Source organism: Idiotropiscis lumnitzeri, unplaced genomic scaffold (genome assembly GCF_059441095.1).
Source record: "Idiotropiscis lumnitzeri isolate Australia: NSW breed Sydney's pygmy pipehorse unplaced genomic scaffold, RoL_Ilum_1.0 HiC_scaffold_25, whole genome shotgun sequence".
In the NCBI taxonomy this organism is placed as follows: domain Eukaryota; kingdom Metazoa; phylum Chordata; class Actinopteri; order Syngnathiformes; family Syngnathidae; genus Idiotropiscis; species Idiotropiscis lumnitzeri.
This window is the reverse complement of record NW_028283563.1, coordinates 2,449,744-2,472,565: the sequence shown is the minus strand read 5'-3', so window position 1 is coordinate 2,472,565 and position 22,822 is coordinate 2,449,744. Positions and strand designations below refer to the sequence as shown.

At 42.2% G+C, this 22,822-nt stretch overlaps 2 long non-coding RNA genes across 3 annotated transcripts in view; both read left to right on the top strand.

Moving 5' to 3' along the window:
• LOC148316022 (uncharacterized) overlaps nucleotides 1-21,978 on the top strand; it is a 32,258-nt gene extending 10,280 nt beyond the window's left edge. The window contains exon 3 of the long non-coding RNA XR_015840435.1: nucleotides 21,813-21,978. This is a non-coding gene — a long non-coding RNA (uncharacterized LOC148316022). The remainder of the gene's footprint in view (nucleotides 1-21,812) is intronic.
• On the top strand, nucleotides 7,826-13,905 carry LOC148316023 (uncharacterized). 2 transcript variants are annotated; one of them, XR_015840431.1, is made up of 6 exons: nucleotides 7,826-7,898; nucleotides 8,559-8,678; nucleotides 9,018-9,206; nucleotides 11,481-11,576; nucleotides 12,637-12,789; nucleotides 12,897-13,905. It is a non-coding gene; the product is annotated as an uncharacterized LOC148316023 (long non-coding RNA). The 2 variants fall into 2 exon arrangements; XR_015840432.1 differs by lacking the exons at nucleotides 7,826-7,898; nucleotides 8,559-8,678 and having other exon boundaries at nucleotides 9,045-9,206; nucleotides 12,573-12,789.
• Nucleotides 21,979-22,822: the final 844 nt, after the last annotated feature.

The following is a 22,822-nucleotide window of genomic DNA, read 5'->3' as shown; positions in this document are numbered from 1 at the left end:
ACAAATTAGATTTCAATGGGACCACTTTTTATGGACAGCTGGGGTAGTCTCGTGTCCCACAAAACTGGTCTGGTATCACGAAAGCTCGAGCTATGTTTTTTTTTAACTCAGTGGTGATGACCGTGAAATAAGCGAATTTCAGGCTACTTTTATTTTGAAGTGCCACATCACATTTTGATGTGACCACTTTTGGTGGACAGCTGGTGTGGTCTAGTATCCCCAGTCCTGGTTTGGTATCACGATAGTTTGAGGATATTTTTTAAAGATTTTTCTTTTAAATCAGCGTTGATCACAGTGCATATTTCAGGTGATTTTTTTATTTTGAAATGCCACATCAAATTTTGAAGTGACCACTTTTTGTGGACAACTGGGGTGGTCTGGTGTCCCGCAGAACTCGTCTGGTATCACGATAGCTTGAGGATTTTGTAATGATTTTAATTTTTTTAATCATTGGTGACGACAGACAAATAAGCAAATTTTCACGCTTTTATTTTTAAATATCCAATCAGATTTTGATGGGACCACATTTGTTTTTCCGGTTCCGTCGCCACGCGAGTGGCTACCTGCTAGAGCAGCACGGCTCACTATTTGAGCCTTTTTCGCGTGTTTTTCCCTTTACCCAGTTTTATTTATTTTACCTCATCGCAGCAATGGACATCCAAATTGCGGTGGTTTTATTGCTGCTGAGGGCTGTTTTTTGCGTGATCGTGTCCGGAGATGTCACTGGGAGCTACGGATCAATCGTTTACACAAGAGATCAGCTGTTAGCACTTCGTGCTAACCCCGTGCCGACTCCCGGAGCGAGACCCGATATCCCCCACGAGTTGAGGAGGAAGAGACGGGGGATGTCGCGCGGGGGCGAAACGCCAGGCAAAGAGGAGGCGTGACCACCCCGTCCTCCCGTCCGTTTTTATGGGAAATGTTAGATACCTTCCCAAGAAAATGGACGAGCTAACAGCGCTAACGCGGCACGAGAGGAACTTCCAATGAGCTAGCTTGCTGATGTTCACGGATTCATGGCTAACAGAGCTAACGCCGGACACCGTTGTGGAATTTGACGGCTTCCAAATACTACTTGCGGACAGGACACTGGAAAGCGGTAAGAGGAAAGAGGAGGGCTGGCTGTGTTTGTTAATGATAGATAGTGTAACCCTAGGCACATCACAGCTAAGGAGCAACTTTCCAGTCGGGACAATGAGCTGCTAGCTGTTAGCATGCGTCCATACTTGACAAGCATCGCGAGTTAACAAGGACGCGCACGTAACAGGTGCGTGAGTAAACTGCTTAAAACTTTGATCGTCATTCGGCTGACCTACAAATTGAGACGCTACAGTCAGTTTGACGTTTTTGTTTGCTTCATTGTGGATTGACATGGAGGAACAAGACAGTGGAAAGCGGACATTAAAAATGACGGAGAAAAGCTGTAGAAGATCACAAGCCTAAACGGATGCAGGCACGCAGCTGCAAATTTGCTCAATTGACCTCCATGCAACGTCAAATTGAACAATTGATGGAGGATGATGCAAATGTTGACGCTGTAAAAAACTGAGGTTCGTGTTTGCTTTAGCGGCATGGAGCAAGAATTTGTGGACCTCAATTCCGGTCTGCAAAATTTAAAGACTGAAGAGGATTTTGCCGATGACCAAAATAACTGGTTTGATCCAAAAAATGTAATTAATGGAAATGTGAGCAATGGAAGAAGGACGTTTTGAAACGTGCAGAGGAAGGATGCAATAAACAAATATCACCTGCTGATAGTAGATCTGCATCAACTAACTACACCCATAGAAGTAGAAGTAAATAATCTAACAGACAGAAGCTCACTTCTGTCAACGTCTTCAATTAAATTAAAGGCTCAAATGGAACGAGCATGTTTAAAGGCAAAGGCTGCTGATTTACAACAAAGGTTGGCACTTGAGCAAGAAGAAGCTGCAATTAAAGCAAAGAAGGAAATGCATGCAATGCAAACGGCACTCCCTGAGTCTGATGCTAAATTGGATGTCTTGAGAAGATATGAAAATACCCAGGAGGATGGTATCCACATTCCTGATGAGTGTGTTACAATTTAAACAAGGAAAAACATTCAATTACCATCACAGCCTATCAGAGCAACAAGCAGTGTTGACCTGAAATGCTCCCACTTCGACTATTCCAATGGCTAGATTTCCACATCAGACAGAAAGTAGAGAACAACAGGGACATGTGCTTGATGGCCTTTGCCACGCAATCTCACAGCAAGCCAGTGTCGCAGAATACTTAGCAAAGAGTCAAAAAGCATCGCTTCTTCCCGAACTTTCCATTCCTACGTTTTACAGGCGACCCTCTGCATTATAAAACCTGTATAGGTGCCATTGAACATGGGATTGAAGGCCGTACAAGTGATAACCGTGATCATCTTCAATTTTAGCTGCAGTATACTAGTGAACAACCACATGAGTTGGTGAAGAGCTGCATCCATATGGAACCTCTGACAGGATATACCAAAGCAAAACAAATCTTGAAGGAGTTTTATGGTGATGACTTCATGATAGCAGAAGCATATTTAAAGGAAGCCATGGATTGGCCAACAATCAAGTCTGAAGATGGTGTTGCACTTCAGTCTTTCACATTATTCCTTATGGGCTGTTCGAACATAATGGCAGATGTTAATTACATGGAGGACTTGGACAACATGGCTAATATAAAGGCATTGGCAAACAAACTTCCATACAGACTTATAGAATCTTGGAGAAAATTTGCCTGCAATCTCCAAGAAAGAACAAATAGAAGAGTGAAGTTTAAGGATTTTGTTGACAAGCACGAAAGATTTCTATAAAACAGAAAACAAAATCACAACACACAGAAACAACAAAATCAAAGAAAGTCTTCACAACAGTCATTGTGCCCGCCAAGATGGAAAACAACAAAACCACCACGCCAAAGGCAGAACCTGTTTCAGTGGATGCTATTGCCAAACCATGTGCTAATTGTAATGGAGAGCAACACAGTCTCACAATTGGTAAGGAATTTAGGAGAAAGCATCACAAGGATAAGATTGACTTCTTGAGGAGCAAGGGTCTGTGTTTTGCATGTTTGATGCACGGTCGCATTAGCAGTTGCTGGAAACAAAAGCTTCAATGTCAAGAATGCTCTAGACTGCATCCTACAGCACTACACATTGTCCATAAACTTCTGCAAAGAAACAGCCTAAGACGATTGTGAATAGCAGTACCTATTAAGCGCCCTCGTACAAACAACAGAAACCTGGGGTGTCACTGGGGCCTGTAAATAGGACTGCATCCTTTCAATAATTCCGGTATGGGTCAAGGCACAAAAAGGAACCAAGACAGTGGCGACTTACTGTCCGGTTTAAAAATGCCCTGACGCCTTTTTTAGACTGAAATAACTTACTAAAGTTTTCGTTTTGTGCCATTCAGAATGGGAGAGGGAGCCAGGAGGTGAAACAGCCGTCTTGCCAGTTCAATCCCGCACACCCTCTGACTCTCACCCTCCGTTCTGCCTTTTTATTGAAACTAACTCATCAATAACTAATCACCAGAAGACAGAAAAGCATCAACAACTAATCACCAAGAGACAGAAAACATCAATAACTCACGGTATAAAGGTCAGTTTAACTAAAGCATCAATAACTAATCACCAGGGACTCCAGCAGGCAGAAAATCATAACCCAAGGTCAGTTTAACTAAACACATCTTCAGGATACGGTGTCTGTGTGTGTGTGTGTTAAAATAACAAGTAAGTGTCTCTGTGTGTGTTCAACATTAATGAGTGTATAAAAACATGATTATGAATACACAAACTGATTACCTATCCTCAGCCCATCTTACATTTCCCCCCTGTTGTGGATTTAAAAATCATGTCCTTATGGCTTTAAGACAGATCATCATAATGAAATCATACAACAGTGTGATCATCAGTGGAGGAGCGAAAACCTCACATTAGGGAAAAATTCCCCTCCTCCCTTCCGGCGTAGAATGAGATCCTCATAATTTGATGACCATCAGGGAATAAAACTTGTCCCTGGGGTGACTTGGTGGAGGCCCTTGCCTCGTTGTAGGAGAGATAAGATAAGATAAGATAAGATAAGATGTCCTTTATTAGTCCCACAATGGGGAAATTTGAGGTGTTACAGCAGCAAAGATATAGATCACACAGAGTCGGCGGCGTAATGTAGCCGTTAATGTATAACATTAGCAGCAGACATTCAGAAAAAGCATGCAAATATACACAGTATAAACGTATCTAAGTGTAAGGAAACACTCCTAATGTTTGTCCATTATACGGAGGGGGAAACGCTGTAATGATAAAAACTACTGAATGATTGAAAATACTGCAATCATAAAAATATTCCAATGATAAAAGTACTGTAATGGTAAGAGTACTGAAATGATAGAAAAGTACTGCATGATAGAAAATACTGCAATGGTAAAAGTACTGTAATAGTAAAAGTACTGCAACGATAGAAAAATACTGCAATGATGAAAGTACTGCAATGGTAAAAGTACTGCAATGGTAAAAGTACTGTAATAGTAAAAGTACCGCAATGATAGAAAAATACTGCAATGATAAAAGTACTGCAATGATAAAAGTACTGTAATAGTGAACATCCTGCAGTGGTAGAAATACTACAGTGATAGAAGTATTGTAATAAGAATACTGTAATGGTAAACAAAATACATCATTGGTCAATATTTAAGTACACCCTTGGCTGAAAGTACAGTAGTAGTTAATATTGCATCCTAGGACTGCACAATTGCACTAATGCCCTCCCGTTTGTAGGCCTGACCCAATGTTCTTGTTAAAAAGTCTGACAGCAGTTGGCAGGAAGGAGCGGCGAAATCTCTCTTTGGTACAGCGAGGGTGTAAAAGTCTGTCACTGAAGGAGCTGTAAAGTGTTCTCAGAGTGTCATTGAATGGGTGGGCTGGTTTGTCCAGCATTGATGACAGTTTTGCCGTCATCCTTCTGCCCCCCACTGAGTCCACAGAGTCCAGGGAGCAGCCCAGGACAGAGCTGGCCCTCCTCACCAGTTTGTCCAGTCTCTTTTTGTCTCGGCCCGAGATGCCTCCTGCCCAGGAGACCACTCCATAGAAGATGACTGATGAAACCACCGAGTCATAGAAGTTCCTGAGGAGTGTTCCCCGAACGCCAAAGGACCTCAGCCGCCTGAGTAGGAAGAGTCTGCTCTGACCCTTCCTATAGAGAGCGTCTGTGTTGTCGCTCCAGTCCAGTTTATTGTTCAGATGAACACCCAGGTACTTGTAAGTTGAGACCCTCTCAACGTCTGTTCCCTGGATATTCACTGGTGCAGGTGGAGAGTGCCGACGCTTGCGGAAATCCACCACCAGCTCTTTGGATTTCCCAGCGTTGATTTGGAGGCGGTTCTGCTGACACCAGTCCACGAACCCCTGCGTAACCCCTCTGTACTCCCGATCGTCATCGTCAGTGATGAGGCCGACAATCGCAGAGTCATCAGAGAACTTCTGCAGGTGACAGGTTGTGGAATTGTATTTGTAGTCCGAGGTGTAGAGGGTGAACAGGAAGGGAGCCAGCACAGTTCCCTGCGGCGCTCCCGTGCTGCAGAGGAGCACGTCAGACACACAGTCCTGTGTTCTCACGTACTGTGGCCGGTTTGTGAGGTAGTTGTGAATCCATGTGATGAGGTGGTGGGCCACTCCCGCCTGCTCCAGCTTGTCTCCCAATAAGGCGGGCTGGATGGTGTTGAAAGCACTTGAGAAATCAAAGAACATGATCCTCACCGTGCCCCCCGCCTTCTCCAGGTGGAAGAGTGAAGTGTGGAGCAGGTAGATGATGGCATCATCCACATTGATGCCAGGCTGGTATGCAAATTGGAGTGGGTCCATTGAGGAGCTGACCAGGGGGCGCAGATGGACGAGGACCAGTCTCTCCAGGGTCTTCATCAGATGAGACGTCAGCGCCACTGGTCTGAAGTTGTTGAGCTCCTTCGGATGGGGTGTCTTTGGAACCGGAACCAGGCAGGATGTTTTCCACAGCTGGGGGACTCTGCCCAGCTTCAAGCTCAGGTTGAACATGTGCTGGACGATTCCACACAGCTGGTCTGCGCAGGATTTGAGGAGCTGGGAGCTGGTCCCATCTGGGCCTGCCGCCTTCCTCGCCTTCATCTTCCTCAGCTGGTTCTTCACCTGAGATGTTGTGAGGAACAAGGCTGAGCAGGAGGAAGTGGTGGTTGTCTGATGAGGCTGGGAACTGGAGCCTGTGGAGAGAGAGAGGGGCGAGAGAGGGGGAGAGAGGGTCTTGTTCGCAGTGGCAGGAGGGGTGGGTGGGGGCTGCATCAGGGAAGCCTGAGCGGGGTCAGACATTTGATCAAACCTATTGAAAAATAGGTTCAACTCATTTGCCCACTGAAGCCCCCCCCCCTTCTGGGTCTTACCTGCTTGTCCGTGGCCTGAGATGGTCTTCAGGCCCCTCCAGACATCCCTGGCATTGTTCCGCTGCAGTTGTTCTTCCATCCGCATCCTGTAGGACAGCCGTCCTTACCTCCCGGATCTTCGTGTATGGTGTGTGTGTGTGTGCACGTGTGAGGACAGGGGCAAGAAGTCCATGTGTTTTTACGTTTCAGTGTCCAGTTTGAGTTCGTCATTCTCAACATTAATCAGGTTGTAATGGTACATTTGGGCAACAAACCTACGATTAACCATCGTCTTTGTCATAAAAATAATGCAACATGAACAGACTACACATAACAAAATGAAAACTATAATTATCCCTATATATTGTTTTTTAAATTCTTCATAGTGGTCATAACATCAATAATTGTTTCATTTTTATTAAAAATTTAAATGCAGTAATGTACTCCAATCAAGGCTGATATTCCTTTATGTACGTCATTAATTTCCAAACAATATCTAATCTTTTTGTTCTGTGGCTTCAACATATTTATCATCTCATCAATATTAGCACCACAGAGTACTGAGTTTCGAGATCCTCACAATAGTCGTTCTCAAAATGATATTTTATTTTTATCAATTTAGCTTTGTTAAGGTAAGATATTTTATTGACAATCTAACATTAATATGCAAAGAACATGTACATTAGTACGAAATGTAAAAGAAAATTGTGGTGGGGGGGTGCGAATTGTTTTCTTCTTGGTAGGGGGGGCATGACAGGAAATAATTGAGAACCACTGGTCTAGTCACACACCAGCTCGGGTTCATTCCCTACCAGAGAAATGACATTCCATGTCCCCAGAGCTAGGCGCTTTATGTTGCCGGGGATTGGACTGCCTTTGACTGCCTCCTAGCTCAAAGGAAACCCAAATTCTTTGGTCCCGCCCACTGGTAGTGAGCCGAAGCCCTTGTATTAAATAATAAATAAATACATAAAATAAAAAAATTAATAAATTTAAAAAACGGACCGATCCACTGCTTGGGTTAGTTTGACCCACCTTGAGATCCGTTCCCACTCAGTGACAGTGTCTACAAGCCACTGCCACCAGGCCAGTGAACCCAACGTCCAGGCAGTGACAAAAAACGTGATCAAATTACATTGCTCATCATAAGGTGTTTGTGAGACGCTCTTTGTATGTTTCCTCAATTAAGACCTGTTTTCCATTGGTGTATTTGAAAAAAGTGGTGAACCTGTTAAATTCACTACAAAACGTTAAGAAGATGAAAGTAATGTTTGAAGGAATATTATTTTTCTATCGACGTGCCGGCGGGCGGGCACAGATAGAGAGTGATAAAGCAGCACCACCCGCGCGGGGCGTGCTGACGAAAAGGCAAGCGCTCCTCCTCTCATCGCGTCCTTATTAAGACAGAAAAAAGACGCTGTTGAATTTGACCTATTCGCAGTTCGAGCAGGTGCTTAACGCTGGAGAATATCACCACTTCGAAGTTCGAACTGCTGTTGAAACGGAGAGGTAAGTGTTTTTCGTTGGGTTTTTTTCAAAACATGCGTCGAGTGCATTTGTTCATAGTTAGAGATAGTTGTGTGGAAAACACTATACAAAGTAGCACCATGGATGTGGGCCTACAACACTGGCCTAGCAAACATGTGCTCCTACATCGACATAATTGACGAGCTCCAGTTAAGCATTGAATAATTATAAAACGTCATGGTGCTTTTACTCATTTAAAGAACTAAACCGACGCGTATTGTCATCCGGTGGTCAGGTTTGCATTGAATGTGAGCACGAGGGACGCTAGCTTGTTGCATTAGCTTTGCGGAGCTAACAGCTTGCACTTTTGTTATAGAACCACAGAATGCAAGTACCATGATAATTTCTGCCATTAATTTTTGTGTAAGACACGATGTTCACTGGTTAATTACATGATTCTTAAAGCAAAGGTTACTGTGAATGCAATTTTGGTAAGATTTTTGTAGTCGCACTGCATAAATCTGTCTGTGTCTGTTGTTTAAACTTCAATATAAACTATTATGGTTGAAATCGTTAATTGGGATGGAGGAATTGATATTTTTTTAATTTATAATTTATTTTTCTTACACTGATATTGTTAAAACTCCATTTAGCCCATAGTATTAATAATTCTCAACACAATACTGTCTTTTTTCTTTATAGAATAAACAATGCCTTCCCTGAGATGCAGGAAGTCCCCAAAGCAGGATACTATTGAACATGCAGTCAAGGGTCTGGACAAGACTGCAGAGTTAGAAGCGAAGTATATAAACTAATTTAAAGGTATGATGTTAACGCTTTTGCTAAGATATATTATTGTTTTCTGATAACCAAGCTGACATCGTTTTTTAAGTGGTTATTTTACATTAAGAGTGTCTTGACCTTTTCTTTTGCCACTTTTGTCAGTTTCAAGTTATTTCAGTGAGTGTGAAACCTGATGGAAGTCTCAAAGACAAGCTGTTAATAGGGTCTGATTCCAATAGAAATTTCTTGTATGATTTGATTTAGATTTAAAAATTGTGGATTTCCTATTTTTATGTTTTGTGTACACAAGATTGTCTCAAAGATTAATTTCTGACATTGATTGAATAATTGTTTTTTTTTTTTTTAATCTATTTTAAGTGTTGATGCAGCTCAAGAAGATGGCAGTCTGGGAAGACTGGTTAATGATGACCACATGCACCCCAACTGTAAAATGAAGAAGATGACAACAGAGGACAGACCACACCTCTGTCTGTTTGCGCTCCGAGACATTGATGTTGGCGAAGAAATAACTTAAGACTATGGACCAGCTGGCCTTGGAGAACACAGGTTTGTAAGATGCATCTTTAAGTACAATAACAGAGCCCACTTGTGGTGTTCTGGTGATGTAGTTTCCAATTAGTTTGGCAATCTAATAAATGTATGTGAAGTTTCTATGGAAGTTGAACATGATGACTGACTGGGGGAGTTCTCCATTGTCCACTATCTGTAATTCAAATTTGTGGGTCTGAGTCAAAGTTTGGCTCTGCAGGAACAACGAACTGGTCAGGGAGTGACAGTATTACAAAGTTCTGCGTTACTCCTTTCTGGGCGGTGGCCCTGTTAGGCCATCATATGCCATATTGCAAATATCCCCATTGTGGGACTAATTAAGGACATCTTTATGTTGTGGTTTCCCTACCAGAACCAGCACCAACCCTGTATATTCATGATATAAAACACTGTTTCAATTTGATATTTAGCCTTTCTATACTGTAAAAATAGAAGACCCCAGGCTTTCCTGCGCGCCCTTGCCCAATTGGTGGTGTTCAGGAGACAACCTGGGACTGAAATATCAGTCACAACCAGTGTTGTTTTCGTCACTGATGACTATGACGAAAATACTTCGTTAACGCCCCTTTTTTAATGACGATGACAAGCTATACGAGGTTCTTTTATGACGAAAACATGACGTGATGTACATGAATTTTTTTCGTTGACTAGACAAAATTGTTAGCATGTGGTTCATAAATTATTTTATGTTGCTTTTAGTGAAATAAAGCCACAACAGTTGCCCAACAAAATGTTTTGCTTCTCTGCTTATTTTGGAGCAGTGAGTATTGATTCCACTGTTGCCACTTTTTTCTGTTTGTAATGAAGAATCCTTAGTAGTCCATCCAAAAGTCTTTGTTATTGGGTGGAAACCTTGAATGCCTTGTTTTAACTCAAATGGACTTAAACCCATCCATCCATCCATCCATCCGTTATCTGTACCGCTTCTCCTCACTAGGGTCGCGGGGGGTGTTGGAGCCTATCCCAGCTGTCTTCGGCAGTAGGCGAGGTACACCCTGAATTGGTGTCCAGCCAATCGCAGGACATGCATAGACGAACAACCATCCACGCTCACACTCATGCCTCGGGGCAATTAGAGTGTCCAAGCAACTTGCCATGCATGTTTTAAGAATATGGGAGGAAACCGGATTACCCAGAGGAAACCCACGCAGGAAGGCCGGAGCCAGAATCGTACCTACGACCTCAATATTGTGAGGCCATCATGCTAACCAGTTGGGCCACCGTGCCGCTTGGACTAAAACCTTTGTGAATAAATTGACGAAAACTAGGGTAAAACTTTTTTTGCGTTTCCGTCGATTAAAACTGGACTAAAACCCTTTTTTTAGTTTTCGTTGACTAAAACTGGACTAAAACTATAACGAATTGGGATGACTAAATGTGATGTAAACAAATCAGCACTTTGTCCAAATGACTTGGACAAAATCTAAAATGCCTGCCAAAAACAACACTGGTCACAACACGTGTCTACAGAAGATTAATTGGCATGGGCGAAATTAATTAGTTTTATTTCATTCATGAGCTTATGTTTTGTTTTGGGTGGCTAAGGCTTAAAATGTGTAAAAATCTAATCCAACCTCAAATATAATTAATTCAATAAATTTATGATGCTACTAAAACATCGAAGCAGCCTCCTCCAGGCTTTACAGACTCAGAAATGGAGGTATGCGTATCGTGTGCTCATCCTGTCGTGTCTCGAGATGTTAAAATTGCAGTTAGATAGACGTGTGCTGATTAGACAAGACTTCTAATATATCTGGTGTCACAGGATATTTGTCAGTGAATGTGTATGTCTGGTTTGAGGCTCACTCAGCTTTTTCTTGTGTTGTGGGGTCCAGTTGAGTTGAATTGCGAGTCAGGTATGTTGGCCATCTGACACCCAACTGTCAGGTTTGCGTTCGTGGGGACCCCGTAGAGCCATTTTTATTGTTGACATAAATCATAGCTAATCATCTTTTCCTTCATTATCATATGAAATACAGTTAGGAGTTGTATGTGCCTTTACTATGTTATAATCTTAGAACCTACCAGCCACTACAGCTGTCCGACAAGAAGACTTTTGGCTGTCCTGTGCTCCATTGCGGCCCTGGTGGCGTTCAAAAGACAACCTGTGACTGAAATATCAGTCACAACATATCTCTACTGAAGATTAATTGTCATGCGCTAAAGTAATTGGTTTTGTTTCATTCGTGAACTTGTTCGTTAAAATGTGTAAAATTCTGATCCATTTTCTTTTTTTTAATTCATTAAATTAATATTCAACTTGTTCATTAGGATGGAGGACAACCGACAATGACTGAATCGGCTGAGGTTGATGCCACCAGAACATCGAAGCAGCCTTCTCAAGGTTTGACAGACTCTGAAAAGGAGGTATGCGTATCATGTGGTCATCCTGTCGTGTCTTGAGATGTTAAAATTACAGTTAGATAGACCTGTGCTGGTTGGACAAGTTTTCTAATATATCTGGACATAAATCATAGCTAATAATATTTTCCCTCATCATCATATGATATACAGTTATGCGTAGTGTATGTCTTTACTATGTTACAATCTAAGAACCTACCAGCCACTACAGTTCTCTCATTGGGAGACTTAAGCTTTCGTCAGGCTGTCGACTGCTGCATTGCCCTCTTATTGGCTTTAAGTACACAACCTGTAACTGAATTATCTGTCAGAACAGAACCTATGTGTCCACAGCAGGTGATTTGGCATGTGGATTCTTCAGATTTTTAGAAAATAGGTAAAATTGTGATCAAAAGTTTAAAATGTATAAAATTCTGGTATAGTTTGCAATAGTATATCTATTAAATCATTTCAAAACTTCTTAACAAGGATGGAGAACATTGGCTGTGACCGAATTGGTTGAGGTTTACATTACCAGGACCATTGAGCAGCCTCCTCGGGATCTACAAATTTAGGAATGAAGATATGCATCCCATGTTACAATCCTGTTATGGCCCGAGGTTTTGAAGTTGCAGTTACATATTGGGCTGGGCGATATGGCTGATAAGTACATAGCGATATAAGTATTTCATATGGGTCCATCGATACACATTGAATTCTTTTTTCATATTATTTTATTCATTATTTTTTTTATTTTCCAATATTTTCACTGCCCTGTTAAAAAAACATTTAATGTAGTTTTCCTCCCGGGAGCTTTTTGTTACGGTCAATTAAGTGTTTTTGTTAAATATAGCTGCGTAGAATAATTATATGCATTATTATCGTACCACAATGTTTTGGTTTTGCAAATAATTTCCTAAAATCATTCTAATTTTGTTATTACATTATTTTGTCATAATATCATTCATCAATATTTTAGTTTTTTTTTTTTTTCAAATAGAATTAAGACCTTTTTCTGTGCAGATTCCTCTCGGGATTAAGTATTTAATGGGTTCTCAATTTTCTCTTGGACTCTGATGCAACCCAGTCTCCTCCCTTGGACAAAAAATATGGGCTGAATCTTCCTTGGAATAACGACACAGATTCTGACGAATCATTGTCAAATCCTGCCCCTGAACTTTGTGCCGCAGACCCAGACCATATTACTATCCCAAGGCTCAGGAGGACCAAAAGTATACAGGTAAACAACCCATATAGATTTCAGGGAATCTTACAAGCAAATTGCATATATTTTATTGGTCTCCTGCCTTCTTTCCTTTATATTTCGTTGTTGTTGTTGTTTTTTAGATTAAAAAAACAGGCTGACTTTGGAATGGATAAGCATTATTACTCCAACTCAGATGACAGTGGAGATGAATATATTCCGGATACAAGTGAGGCCTCTGATTCAGACGGAAGTGAATCTTTGAAAATTGTGGACCCTCTCTTGAAGTCTAAGAATGCCTTCAGAGATTTTTCTCCCACACCACGAATCTCAAAAGCCACCTCAACGCAGGTTGTTAATCAAGGGCGTTCACCCGTTCGGAGGAGTAGCAGCACTGGTGTGATTCTTGAATTCTATGGCTCTTCAAATATTTGTGCAGTTTTACACAAATCATCCAAAATAGAATTCAAGCACATCTGTGACAGAAATTCAAATTCAGAAGTCAAAGAGAGAGAACAAAAAAAAAAATCTAATGCTGCGCTTCTTCCGAAGACATATACTGTAAACATTAAATGTATGTTAGGACAATCTTGAAAAAAGTATTAGAACACCCTTTACTTTTATTTCTTGTTAATTTTATTAACCAAAATATGTCCATTTTTATTACAGATTAATGAATACAAAATTAAAACTCTAATCAGCTACTTTTTAATCGTTATATTTGTATAAACAAATGTTATACATCTGTGTGTTAACTTATACAAGAAATGACGGAAAAGCAAGGGTGGTTTAGTATTTTTTTATCGTATATAGTCTGTATAATATCTTTAACCTATGCTGATGCTGTTTAATACTGATTTAAATAATAATAATAATGTCATAATCTGTTGGTTTTACATGAACAAAACCTTTCAAGCACTTTTTAAAATTCTAAATACTACCTCTTGTCAGTAAGTTGGTTCACAGCACTGCCTTGGAGTGAAAGTGTGTAGTGCTGAGACAGTCGGTATGTGCTGAGTCGTCTGACGTTTGTGTGACTGGTACCCAGGAAGGTAGCAAAACCAGGGAGTGTGCATAGATACAGACCCCAAAAGTGATTAAAACCAAATAAAGTCCCCAGAAGATCATCTGTAGTCAGGTGAAGGACCCTGTACTTTGTTCAACTCATTTACTCCCTTAGACGTACAAAGACGTCTTTTAATGCAATGGCGCCCTCTACCAAAGACGTATAAGTACGTTTCCTGTCTTTTTTACGTCATAGTGTACATAAGGGTCTGATGCAACCTCTGACTGAGAATCAGCCTTGTCCGCATTGTGAATCATGTAAAAATCACCCAGCAGGGGGCAGAGGTGCAAAAGATCCGCCTTGAATCTGCGCCAGAGGTACAAATGGGGGGGCGGGATCCTGGGGTAGACTTATAAGTGTGGAGAGCAGCGTGGGTAGCAGCAGCATCGGCAGCACTAGCAGCAGTCGCATTAGTAGCGTTAGCAATGAAATCCTCCAAGCAAATGACGATCGAGGAATGCTTTTTTGTAAAAAAAAAGCTTCCTAAAAGCATCAAGGCGATGGAGACGCTTTGGTTGAGAGGATGACGCTTCGTCGTCGTCACAACAAAACGGCGTCTAAAGAGGGTGCGCGTGCCTTGCGGCCTGCATCGCCTGCCTTCGGACAATAGCCAAAGCAGCTGAGAGTCCTCACCAGATCCCCCCGAACGAGGAGGTAAGCGCTCGCAAGTTACCATTGAACATGTGGTTTTACCCCTCATGCTTTTATTGTACATATCATGCATCTTGCGGGCAGAAAATGTCGCGTAAATGTGCAGTTAGACGCGAGCTTGCTCGCTGACTTCCTCATCCGGCCGCCTCTATTGCACAATTACACGCGAGCGTAAGTCCTCGCCGACGAGGAAGTAAACGCTCGCAAGTTACCATTAAACATGTGGTTTTAGCCCTCATGCTTTTATTGTACATATCATGCATCTTGCGGGCAGAAAATGTCGCGTAAATGTGCAGTTAGACGCAAGCTTGCTCGCTGACTTTCTCGTCCGGGCGCCTATTGCACAATTACACGCGAGCGTAAGTCCTCGCCGACGAGGAAGTAAACGCTCGCAAGTTACCATTGAACATGTGGTTTTAGCCCTCATGCTTTTATTGTACATATCATGCATCTTGCGGGCAGAAAATGTCGCGTAAATGTGCAGTTACGCGCGAGCGCATCTCCTCCCCGACGAGGAAACAACAATACTGAATGGTGTGGTAATCATGCATACTTTCTAAAATTCACAGATTGTGCATCCCGCGGCAAGAAAGTTCCTCCTCGTCTTGTTGGTGTAAAGAAAGGTAAATTATAATATGAAACTTCACACGCCAGCAATAAAATGCAGCAATAAATGTATATTTCCAATTGTTTGTATTTCTGTAATTTACAGGTTGTGCATCAGGAAGCAGTGGTTCCGGATGGCGTCACACTGGATGGCAACCGAGGAAAATCGACTTTACAGCAACCCCTGGACCACTGAATGCCGCTGCCCATTTGGAGTCTGAGGAGCCAGCTGATTTCCTGCAGCTGTTTCTCACGGATGAGCTTCTGCAGCACATCGCGGATGCCAGCAATCACTTCCCAGACAATTATTTTCACACAAACCCCAGTGGACAAACACAAGCTCGCCTATTTTCCACGGACCAGCAAAGCCAGACCACAACGAAAGTGTCGGGTCTGTTTGTGCAAAGGCAAACGGAGTGAAACAAGAATGTGGTGTGAACTATGTTGTGTGCCCTTGCATCAAGGCAACTGTTTTATTTTATATCACACAAAAAAAAAGTATGTATGACACTGATGTATTTCATTTTTGTACATAGTTCAACAGTTCAGTCGTTTAGTGTTATGTGCAAATAAATTTATTTTATCAAAAACATTTTTTGTGCTTTTTTTTGTTATTTTATAGAAGGCATGCATTATTTAGATGTTAGAGGTGTCATAAAAGCCATAAATAATAGTGTCAAAATTCAAATTATGGTCAAAATGCATCAGTTTACAAAAAGCTCATTTTCTCAGTTTTTTCCCCAGGGATTGGAGTTTTCATGAAATTTAGCTATTTTCAAATGCCGATTGCTCAAGAATGGAAAAAGATAGGAACAAACATTTTTTTCTGTTGAAAGAAGAGAGTCTCATCTTTCTTCGGGTGTGCTCCATGTCTATATAGCATTAGAATACTATATTCTGTGGGCCTTGCAATATTAGTCAAAACCCAGGAAAACGCTGGGATTGAGCGGGTTGCTCCAGTGAAAATGGCTGGTATTTAATGAGTTAAGACTGGTTAGGACATCCGGCTCGCAGTCCCAAGGTGCAGGGTTCGATCCCGGGACCCAGCTTTCCTGTGTGGAGGTTGCATTTGTGAGTGAGTTTGAGCGCAGATGGTTGTTCGTCTTTGCGTGCCCTGCGATTGGCTGGCAACCACTTCAGGGTGTGCCCCGCCTACTGTCCGTTGACAGCTGGGTAGGCTCCAGCACGCTATCCTTGTGAGAATAAGCGGATTGGATATTACATGTATGTGTTTATGCCCTAGGCCAGGCGAGGGCAAACTACGGCCCGGGGGCCACATGCGGCCCGTTAAGTTTTAATCCGGGCCGCCGAACTTGAAAAAAATTTAATGAATAAACCTTGTTAATGTTTTATTTTCTAAACACTGTGGTTTTCAAAGACAAATATTATTGTTGGAATGCTTTTATTCACTTTCATTTAAAATTAAATGTATTTTTTTTCTCAGATGAGGTGAGGTTTCCAAAACACTCCATCCATCTGCTCCTGGTCCGGCCCCTCTGTCATATTTTAGAACCCATTGTGGTCCTCCAATCAAAAAGTTTGCCCGCCCCTGCCCTAGGCTTTGTGTCTTTGCTTGGTTGACTGTGTAATGAGTGTATGAATGCATTTCTTTCTACCAGACACCTTGGACTTCCCATGGCAGATTAATAATCTATTTTATCTATCCATCAGGGTCACGAATGTCATTTGATGAGTAGAGAATTTAGAGTCTCCAATTAACCTAATATACATGGATTTGCGCATGGAAACCTGAGAAAAAGCCCTTAGTCCTACTTTTCCATCTGAACCACTTTATCCTCACGAGGGTCACAGCCGTGACATCCCAGCTGACTTCAGAAAGTAAGTGGGCGACGACTCATGATCTCTTGGTTGAATAATATTGTTAGGGGCTCAAAATGGCCCTCTACAATAAAATGGCAGAAGAATATTACATACTCTCTGGCAGAAGAATATTGCGTTTTTTTTGTTTTGTCCAATTAACTTAAATAAAACTTGGGAAAATTTAATGATTACATGTAAACCAGCTGGTCTTCCCCATACCAAGCCCTGGCTAAAACTGACTGAAAAATGCATGATGTGTGCCTTTTAAACTCCTCGGCCCATCCACTATGCCAGGGATGGGCAAACTTTTTGATTGGGAGGGGGGGGGCACAATGAGTCGTAAAATACATTTAATTTTAAACGAAAGTGAACAAAAGCATTACAACAATACATATGTCTTTGAAAAACCACAGTATTTAGAAAATAAACCATTAACAAGGCTTATTCATTTAATTTTTTTCAAGTTTGGGGGGCTGGATTGAAACGTTTAACGGGCCACAAGTGGCCCCCGGGCCGTAGTTTGCCCAAGTGCCCTAAGCCAATTGATTCTAAAAAATAACAGTTTTCTTCATCAAAACAACATTTTATGATCAACATAAATGTTAGTGAGTACATAAAGGTATACTCATTCGATCTATCATAACCCCATGCACTTAGACTGTACAAAAAAAAGAAAATTTTTATTTTAAAACCTAGTATTTCGCCATGACGTCACACGCTAGCGTCAAGTGCTTGGCGCTAAAAACCCGGAAGTAACAGCGGCGCTCGGTTTGAAAGTGGAGAGTTGTGCATGGTAGGCGAATTCGGGAGAAATGTTTGTTGAACACGAGGACTGTGGCGTAGAAGATGGTTTAACAGCGATCTAGTGCGCACCCAACCGTGATGGCTGACCAACGAAATAAATGCGGACCGACGGAGTGGACTGACAGGACGTGGAAAACAGGTGTGTGGCATGTGTGCGTGTGCACGAATGTGGGAGCGCGTTCACTATGGTGGCAGCGATCGCAAAGCAGCAGCACCACTCCTTGACAAAAGTATTGTACTTTCTCTGATGTTTTGGGTTTGCTCTGCTTTGGGGTTTGTAGTTCTGGCCACGCAAAAGTAACAAAGCAAGTTCTTGGATGTCTGCTTTTTTCTTGAACTGTTAATTGGTTAACATCGTGGCTCTTATTTTTATCTAATGTATGGAGTTTGGTGGCTATCTATATGCACAACTATATTAGTTGCACTTGAAATTGCATACAGAAAATTAGTATAAATAGGTTACGCTATAAAGTATAACAATATTAACAATCGTTATTGTTGTTACTGTTTATTTATTTTATTTTGCAATAACTGTGCTCCAAGCTTAGCTGTTGTGCCAGCTGCCAAGTAAAAATATGTAATCTCACTCAATAATAGGAATAAATACTTAACTAACATCTCAATTTTTCGGGTTGGGCTGTGGGGGAGGGGAGGGTGGCTGCCTGACATAAAGCAGACTGTCCTGCACATGCGCAGACCAGCCGAGTGTGTGAAGTGTGCGTAAGTGCAGTACCGGGACCGACCACTAGACAGCGATCCTGAGTAATTTTTCCGCACACACATTTCTAGCACACTCGTCTTGTTTTTGTGACCTTCCTGGGAAGCCCTGAAACTTTGACAGGACCTCCCCCTGAGCTTCTTATCACTGAATTCAATGCTCTTTTTTGTGGGGCCCAGATTTTTGGTCCCCACAAAAATTTTGGTCCCCTACAGTGGGTGTGCTGTCCGATGTTGGTCCCCAACATGTAGCTTATACAAACACACACACACACCCCTACTTGTTTTTGTGACATTGTTGGGCCACCTGAGCAAAACTCACATTGTGGGAACCACCCTTTCTAGTGGTTGTACAGCTCTGAAAAAAATCAGGCAGTGTCCAGGAATTTAGTTAAACACAAAAACCACTTCAAATTACCAATTAATGACCTGGAGGTCAAATGAGTGACTCAAGTGCATGTAATTCAGTCACTGTAGCCCAAAGATTCTCTGGGCCAGTGGATGAACCATTATTCGTCTTGGACAGCATTGAAGCAGGCCGTAGCCTGGTTTCTAAAGCTGAAAGACTTACTGACAGAGTAAAGGAAAATAGAAAGGAGTTAATCACATTAGGTGAAGAAGGCAAGATGAATTTATTCAAGAGAACTGTCAAAGGAAAGTATTTGACCTGCGACGACTTGGATAAAGCAGAAAGAGAACTTGTGAAATACTGTCAAAGGCGAAGTTTCAAAAAAGATTTAGCCATATTTGAAAAACAAAAAAGGGTGAAGAAAAGTAGCCCACTTTACAAGTTCAATATAGTACTTCAAGATGGTGTCATGAGGGTTGGTGGACAGTTGAGCCACGCAGCCATGCCTGAAACAGCAAAACAGCAAGCCATCTTGCCAAGGATTCACATAACACAAAGCTAGTCCTGAGATACATTCATGAGATTACAGCTCACGCTGGAAGGAACCACATGATGGCTAATCTGCATCAACAGTTTTGGATACCTCGAGCTGCTAGAGTCATCAGAAGAGTGCTACCTGACGATCCGCCTTTCAAGAGAATTGGCGTTGATTATTTTGGTCCATTCTAAGTAAGTAGGGTTAGAGGACAAGTAAAGAGATACGGCGTGATTTTTACATGTCTCGCTGTACGAGCCGTACATCTGGAAATTGCATCTTCACGTGACACAGATGCTTGTCTCAACGCAATCCGAAGATTTCTTGTCAGAAGAGGACAAGTGAGAGAGATGTATTCTGATAACGGAACCAACTTTAGATCAGCTGACAGTGAAATGAAGAAATCAATCAAAGAATGGAACACTAAGTAAATCGAGAAACACTTGCTGCAAAAAGGTATTCAGTGGCATAGCAATCCCCCAGCAGGTTCCCACCACGGAGGAAGCTGTGAGCGACTTATTTGGTCTGTGAGAAAAATCCTGAATGTCACTGTAAAAGAACAAATTTCGGGTGAAGAAAGTCAATATACCTTGCTTGGTGAGGCTGAAGCAGTTATAAACAGCAGGCCTATCACAAGGACATCTTCCGACCTCAACGACTTGGAAGCACTCACACCCAACACTCTGTTGTGGCTGAAGGTCAAACCTGAGTTACCTCCTGGAGTCTTCTGTAAAGACGACCAATACGCCCCAATACGTACCTCTGGGAATGAGCTGGTCAGCTCTTTAAAGAGTATTATGTAAGTTGAAATACATTAATCCATTTTTCTTTTTTGGACCATCTTTAACTGTGTAGTGTGTAATGTCTAAAATACAAAATGATCAGATTTTAGGGTGCAGTTGACGACTGTGGCACAGGTCCTCGCTCTACAAGTGCTAATAGTCTTCGGCAAAGAGAAAAATCTGCCATAAGGTACAGAAAACATTGGCATCAGAGTAAATGGATGCATGTTTTTGCAATGTGCGAGGAAACTGGCGAACTCAGAGAAAACTACGCAGGCTTGGGAGAACATGCAAACTCTACACAGGAAGGCCGGAGCCGGAATCGATCCCACAACCTCTGCATTGTGAGACCATCGTGCTCACAAGTCGCCCACCGTGGCGGCCGTCCATTATGAATGCCATCCCACCATCCATTATCTGTACGGCTTCTCCTCACAAGGGTTGCGGGGGGTGCTGGAGCCTATCCCAGCTATCTTGGGGCAGTAGGTGGGGTACACCCTAAACTGGTTGCCAGCCAATCGCAGGTCACACAAAGACAAACAACCATCCGCGCTCACACTCACACCAATTTAGGGTGTCCAAACAACCTGCCATGCATGTGTTTGGAATGTGGGAGGAAACCGGAGAACCCACGCAGGCGTGTGGGAAACATGCAAACTCCAAACAGGAAAGCCGGAATCAATCCCGCGACCTCTGCATTGTGAGACCATCGTGCTAACAAGTCGCCCACCATGCATCCCTGCTAAATAAATGATTAATTTTTACATTTTAGTATTTGTGCGATCTTGTGTTCATGACAGCATTTTCAACAGTGTGGGTGTTTGTATGAAAGCATTTCACTCGTGTATGGGCATGAGCATGTTTCAGTTGTATTTATGAATAACAATAATTTCACAATTGTGCCTGAGCGCCTTTCACTGGTGTGTATGAGAATGTTTCACCTATGTGTATGAGCGCATTTGACGAGTGTATGAGCAACAACTATTTCACTAGTGTGTATGAGAGCGTTTCACTCGTATGTATGATAGCGTTTCATAAGTATGCATGAGCAACAACAATTTCACTGGTGTGTAAGAGTGCATTTCAGAAGTGTGAAGCGATTCCTGACTTTTGTCCCCAACGGCACCTCATACTCCCCATCTCCCGCTCACTTCTCCTGACCCCATGAGCCATCCCCGTTGCTACTACATGGAGATTTGATGTGTTTTTTTGTTTTTTTTGTTATTAGCTTCTTCAACATCTCTTCTGATTCTCATCTCTTCTCTGGCGCTCGTCTCCGCCTGTCTGATTTGAAGTCGACCTCAGAATTTGCACTATTTTGACATGACTTCTGTGGTAATCACTACTGACATATTGTGTCATTTGCTCAATAATACATTAAAATTATAATAAATAATTAAAATGGGTCCGGTGCCGAGCTCTGGCTTCATATCTTTAAAAGTGGTCTTCTCAAATCTGTTACTAATGGCCTCTAAATCAGTTGTGGTAGAGAAGGGGCAAATTAGACCTTATGGCATCTTAATTTGGTCAAGTCTTGTACCCATTTTCAAGGCCAGCGACTATTGCTTTAGCTATATACAAGAAAAGGATTACTCTGAATATACACAACAACAAATCCCAGATGTCCAACCCAAATGTTGTTTCAAAATAATCCAGTTCAGATGATAAACAAATGTATTGGTATGTTGAGGTCATTATTTCAAATCAAAATATACACTTCTTTTTCAGACAATGGGGAGGATCGAAGAAGTGGAAAAGTTGCAGGAGTAACTTCAAAACAATGCAAAGAGACAGAATCTGGAAGAATGTCAAGTTTGTCCATGTTTATATTTCTGGAATTTAGTGGGCGTGCATCTCGAAATGTTTGGGGATGGTTCGGGCTGCCAGACAAGACTTTCACTGCGAGCGCTGGACCACTGGATGCTGCGGCAAACAGCGGACTTCTTGCAGCTATTTATTACCAACAAGCTACTCCTGCACATCAATGATGCGGATGGCACAGACTGCTTTGCAGACAATTATTTTGAGGCAAAACCAAGAGGTCTGTAAGCACTCTGAAAACAAAGTAAAATATTTGACACCCACGGCAAAAAAAGCCATGCTACAGCATAGGGCTGGGCGATAAACCGAAAATTTACCGTTACCGAAATTTATTACAATGACCGAAATCATTTTGCCCATGTCGGTAAATTCGATGAATAAAAAAAGAAAAGCCTTTTGTCTGCGGCAATGTTCATGCCCCTTTAAGACCGCTACAGCGCCTCTAGTCATGTGACTCCACCCGTCTGTCGCTCTCGTTGCTGGCGATTCAAATCCAGAAGCTTTCTCACCACCCACAACACAACCATGCTGTGCTGAAAGTTCAAAGTGAGAAGCAAGGTTCGACAAGTGACAACAGCCCATGAACGGAGGCGACACCATACGAGAGAACGTCTCAGAGGTGGACGCGATAGCTTAGCACATAGCTAAAGATAAAGCTCCTCTAGTTACGTGGCGCGCACAGGATTTAAACGCTTCATGAAAGCCGTATTTCCCGATATGGACTACATCGGGCCGGGAGCTTAGACATGTCAAGCATTTTGCATCTACATCCGACTTGTGGTCGGGTCGCAACATGGATCCCTGATTGAGCCTAACTGTGCATTACATAGATGACAAGTGGCGACTGCGCAGCAGAGTACTCGAGACGGCACATTTTCCCCGATAATACCCACTTGTTTATTTGGCTTGCATTGACA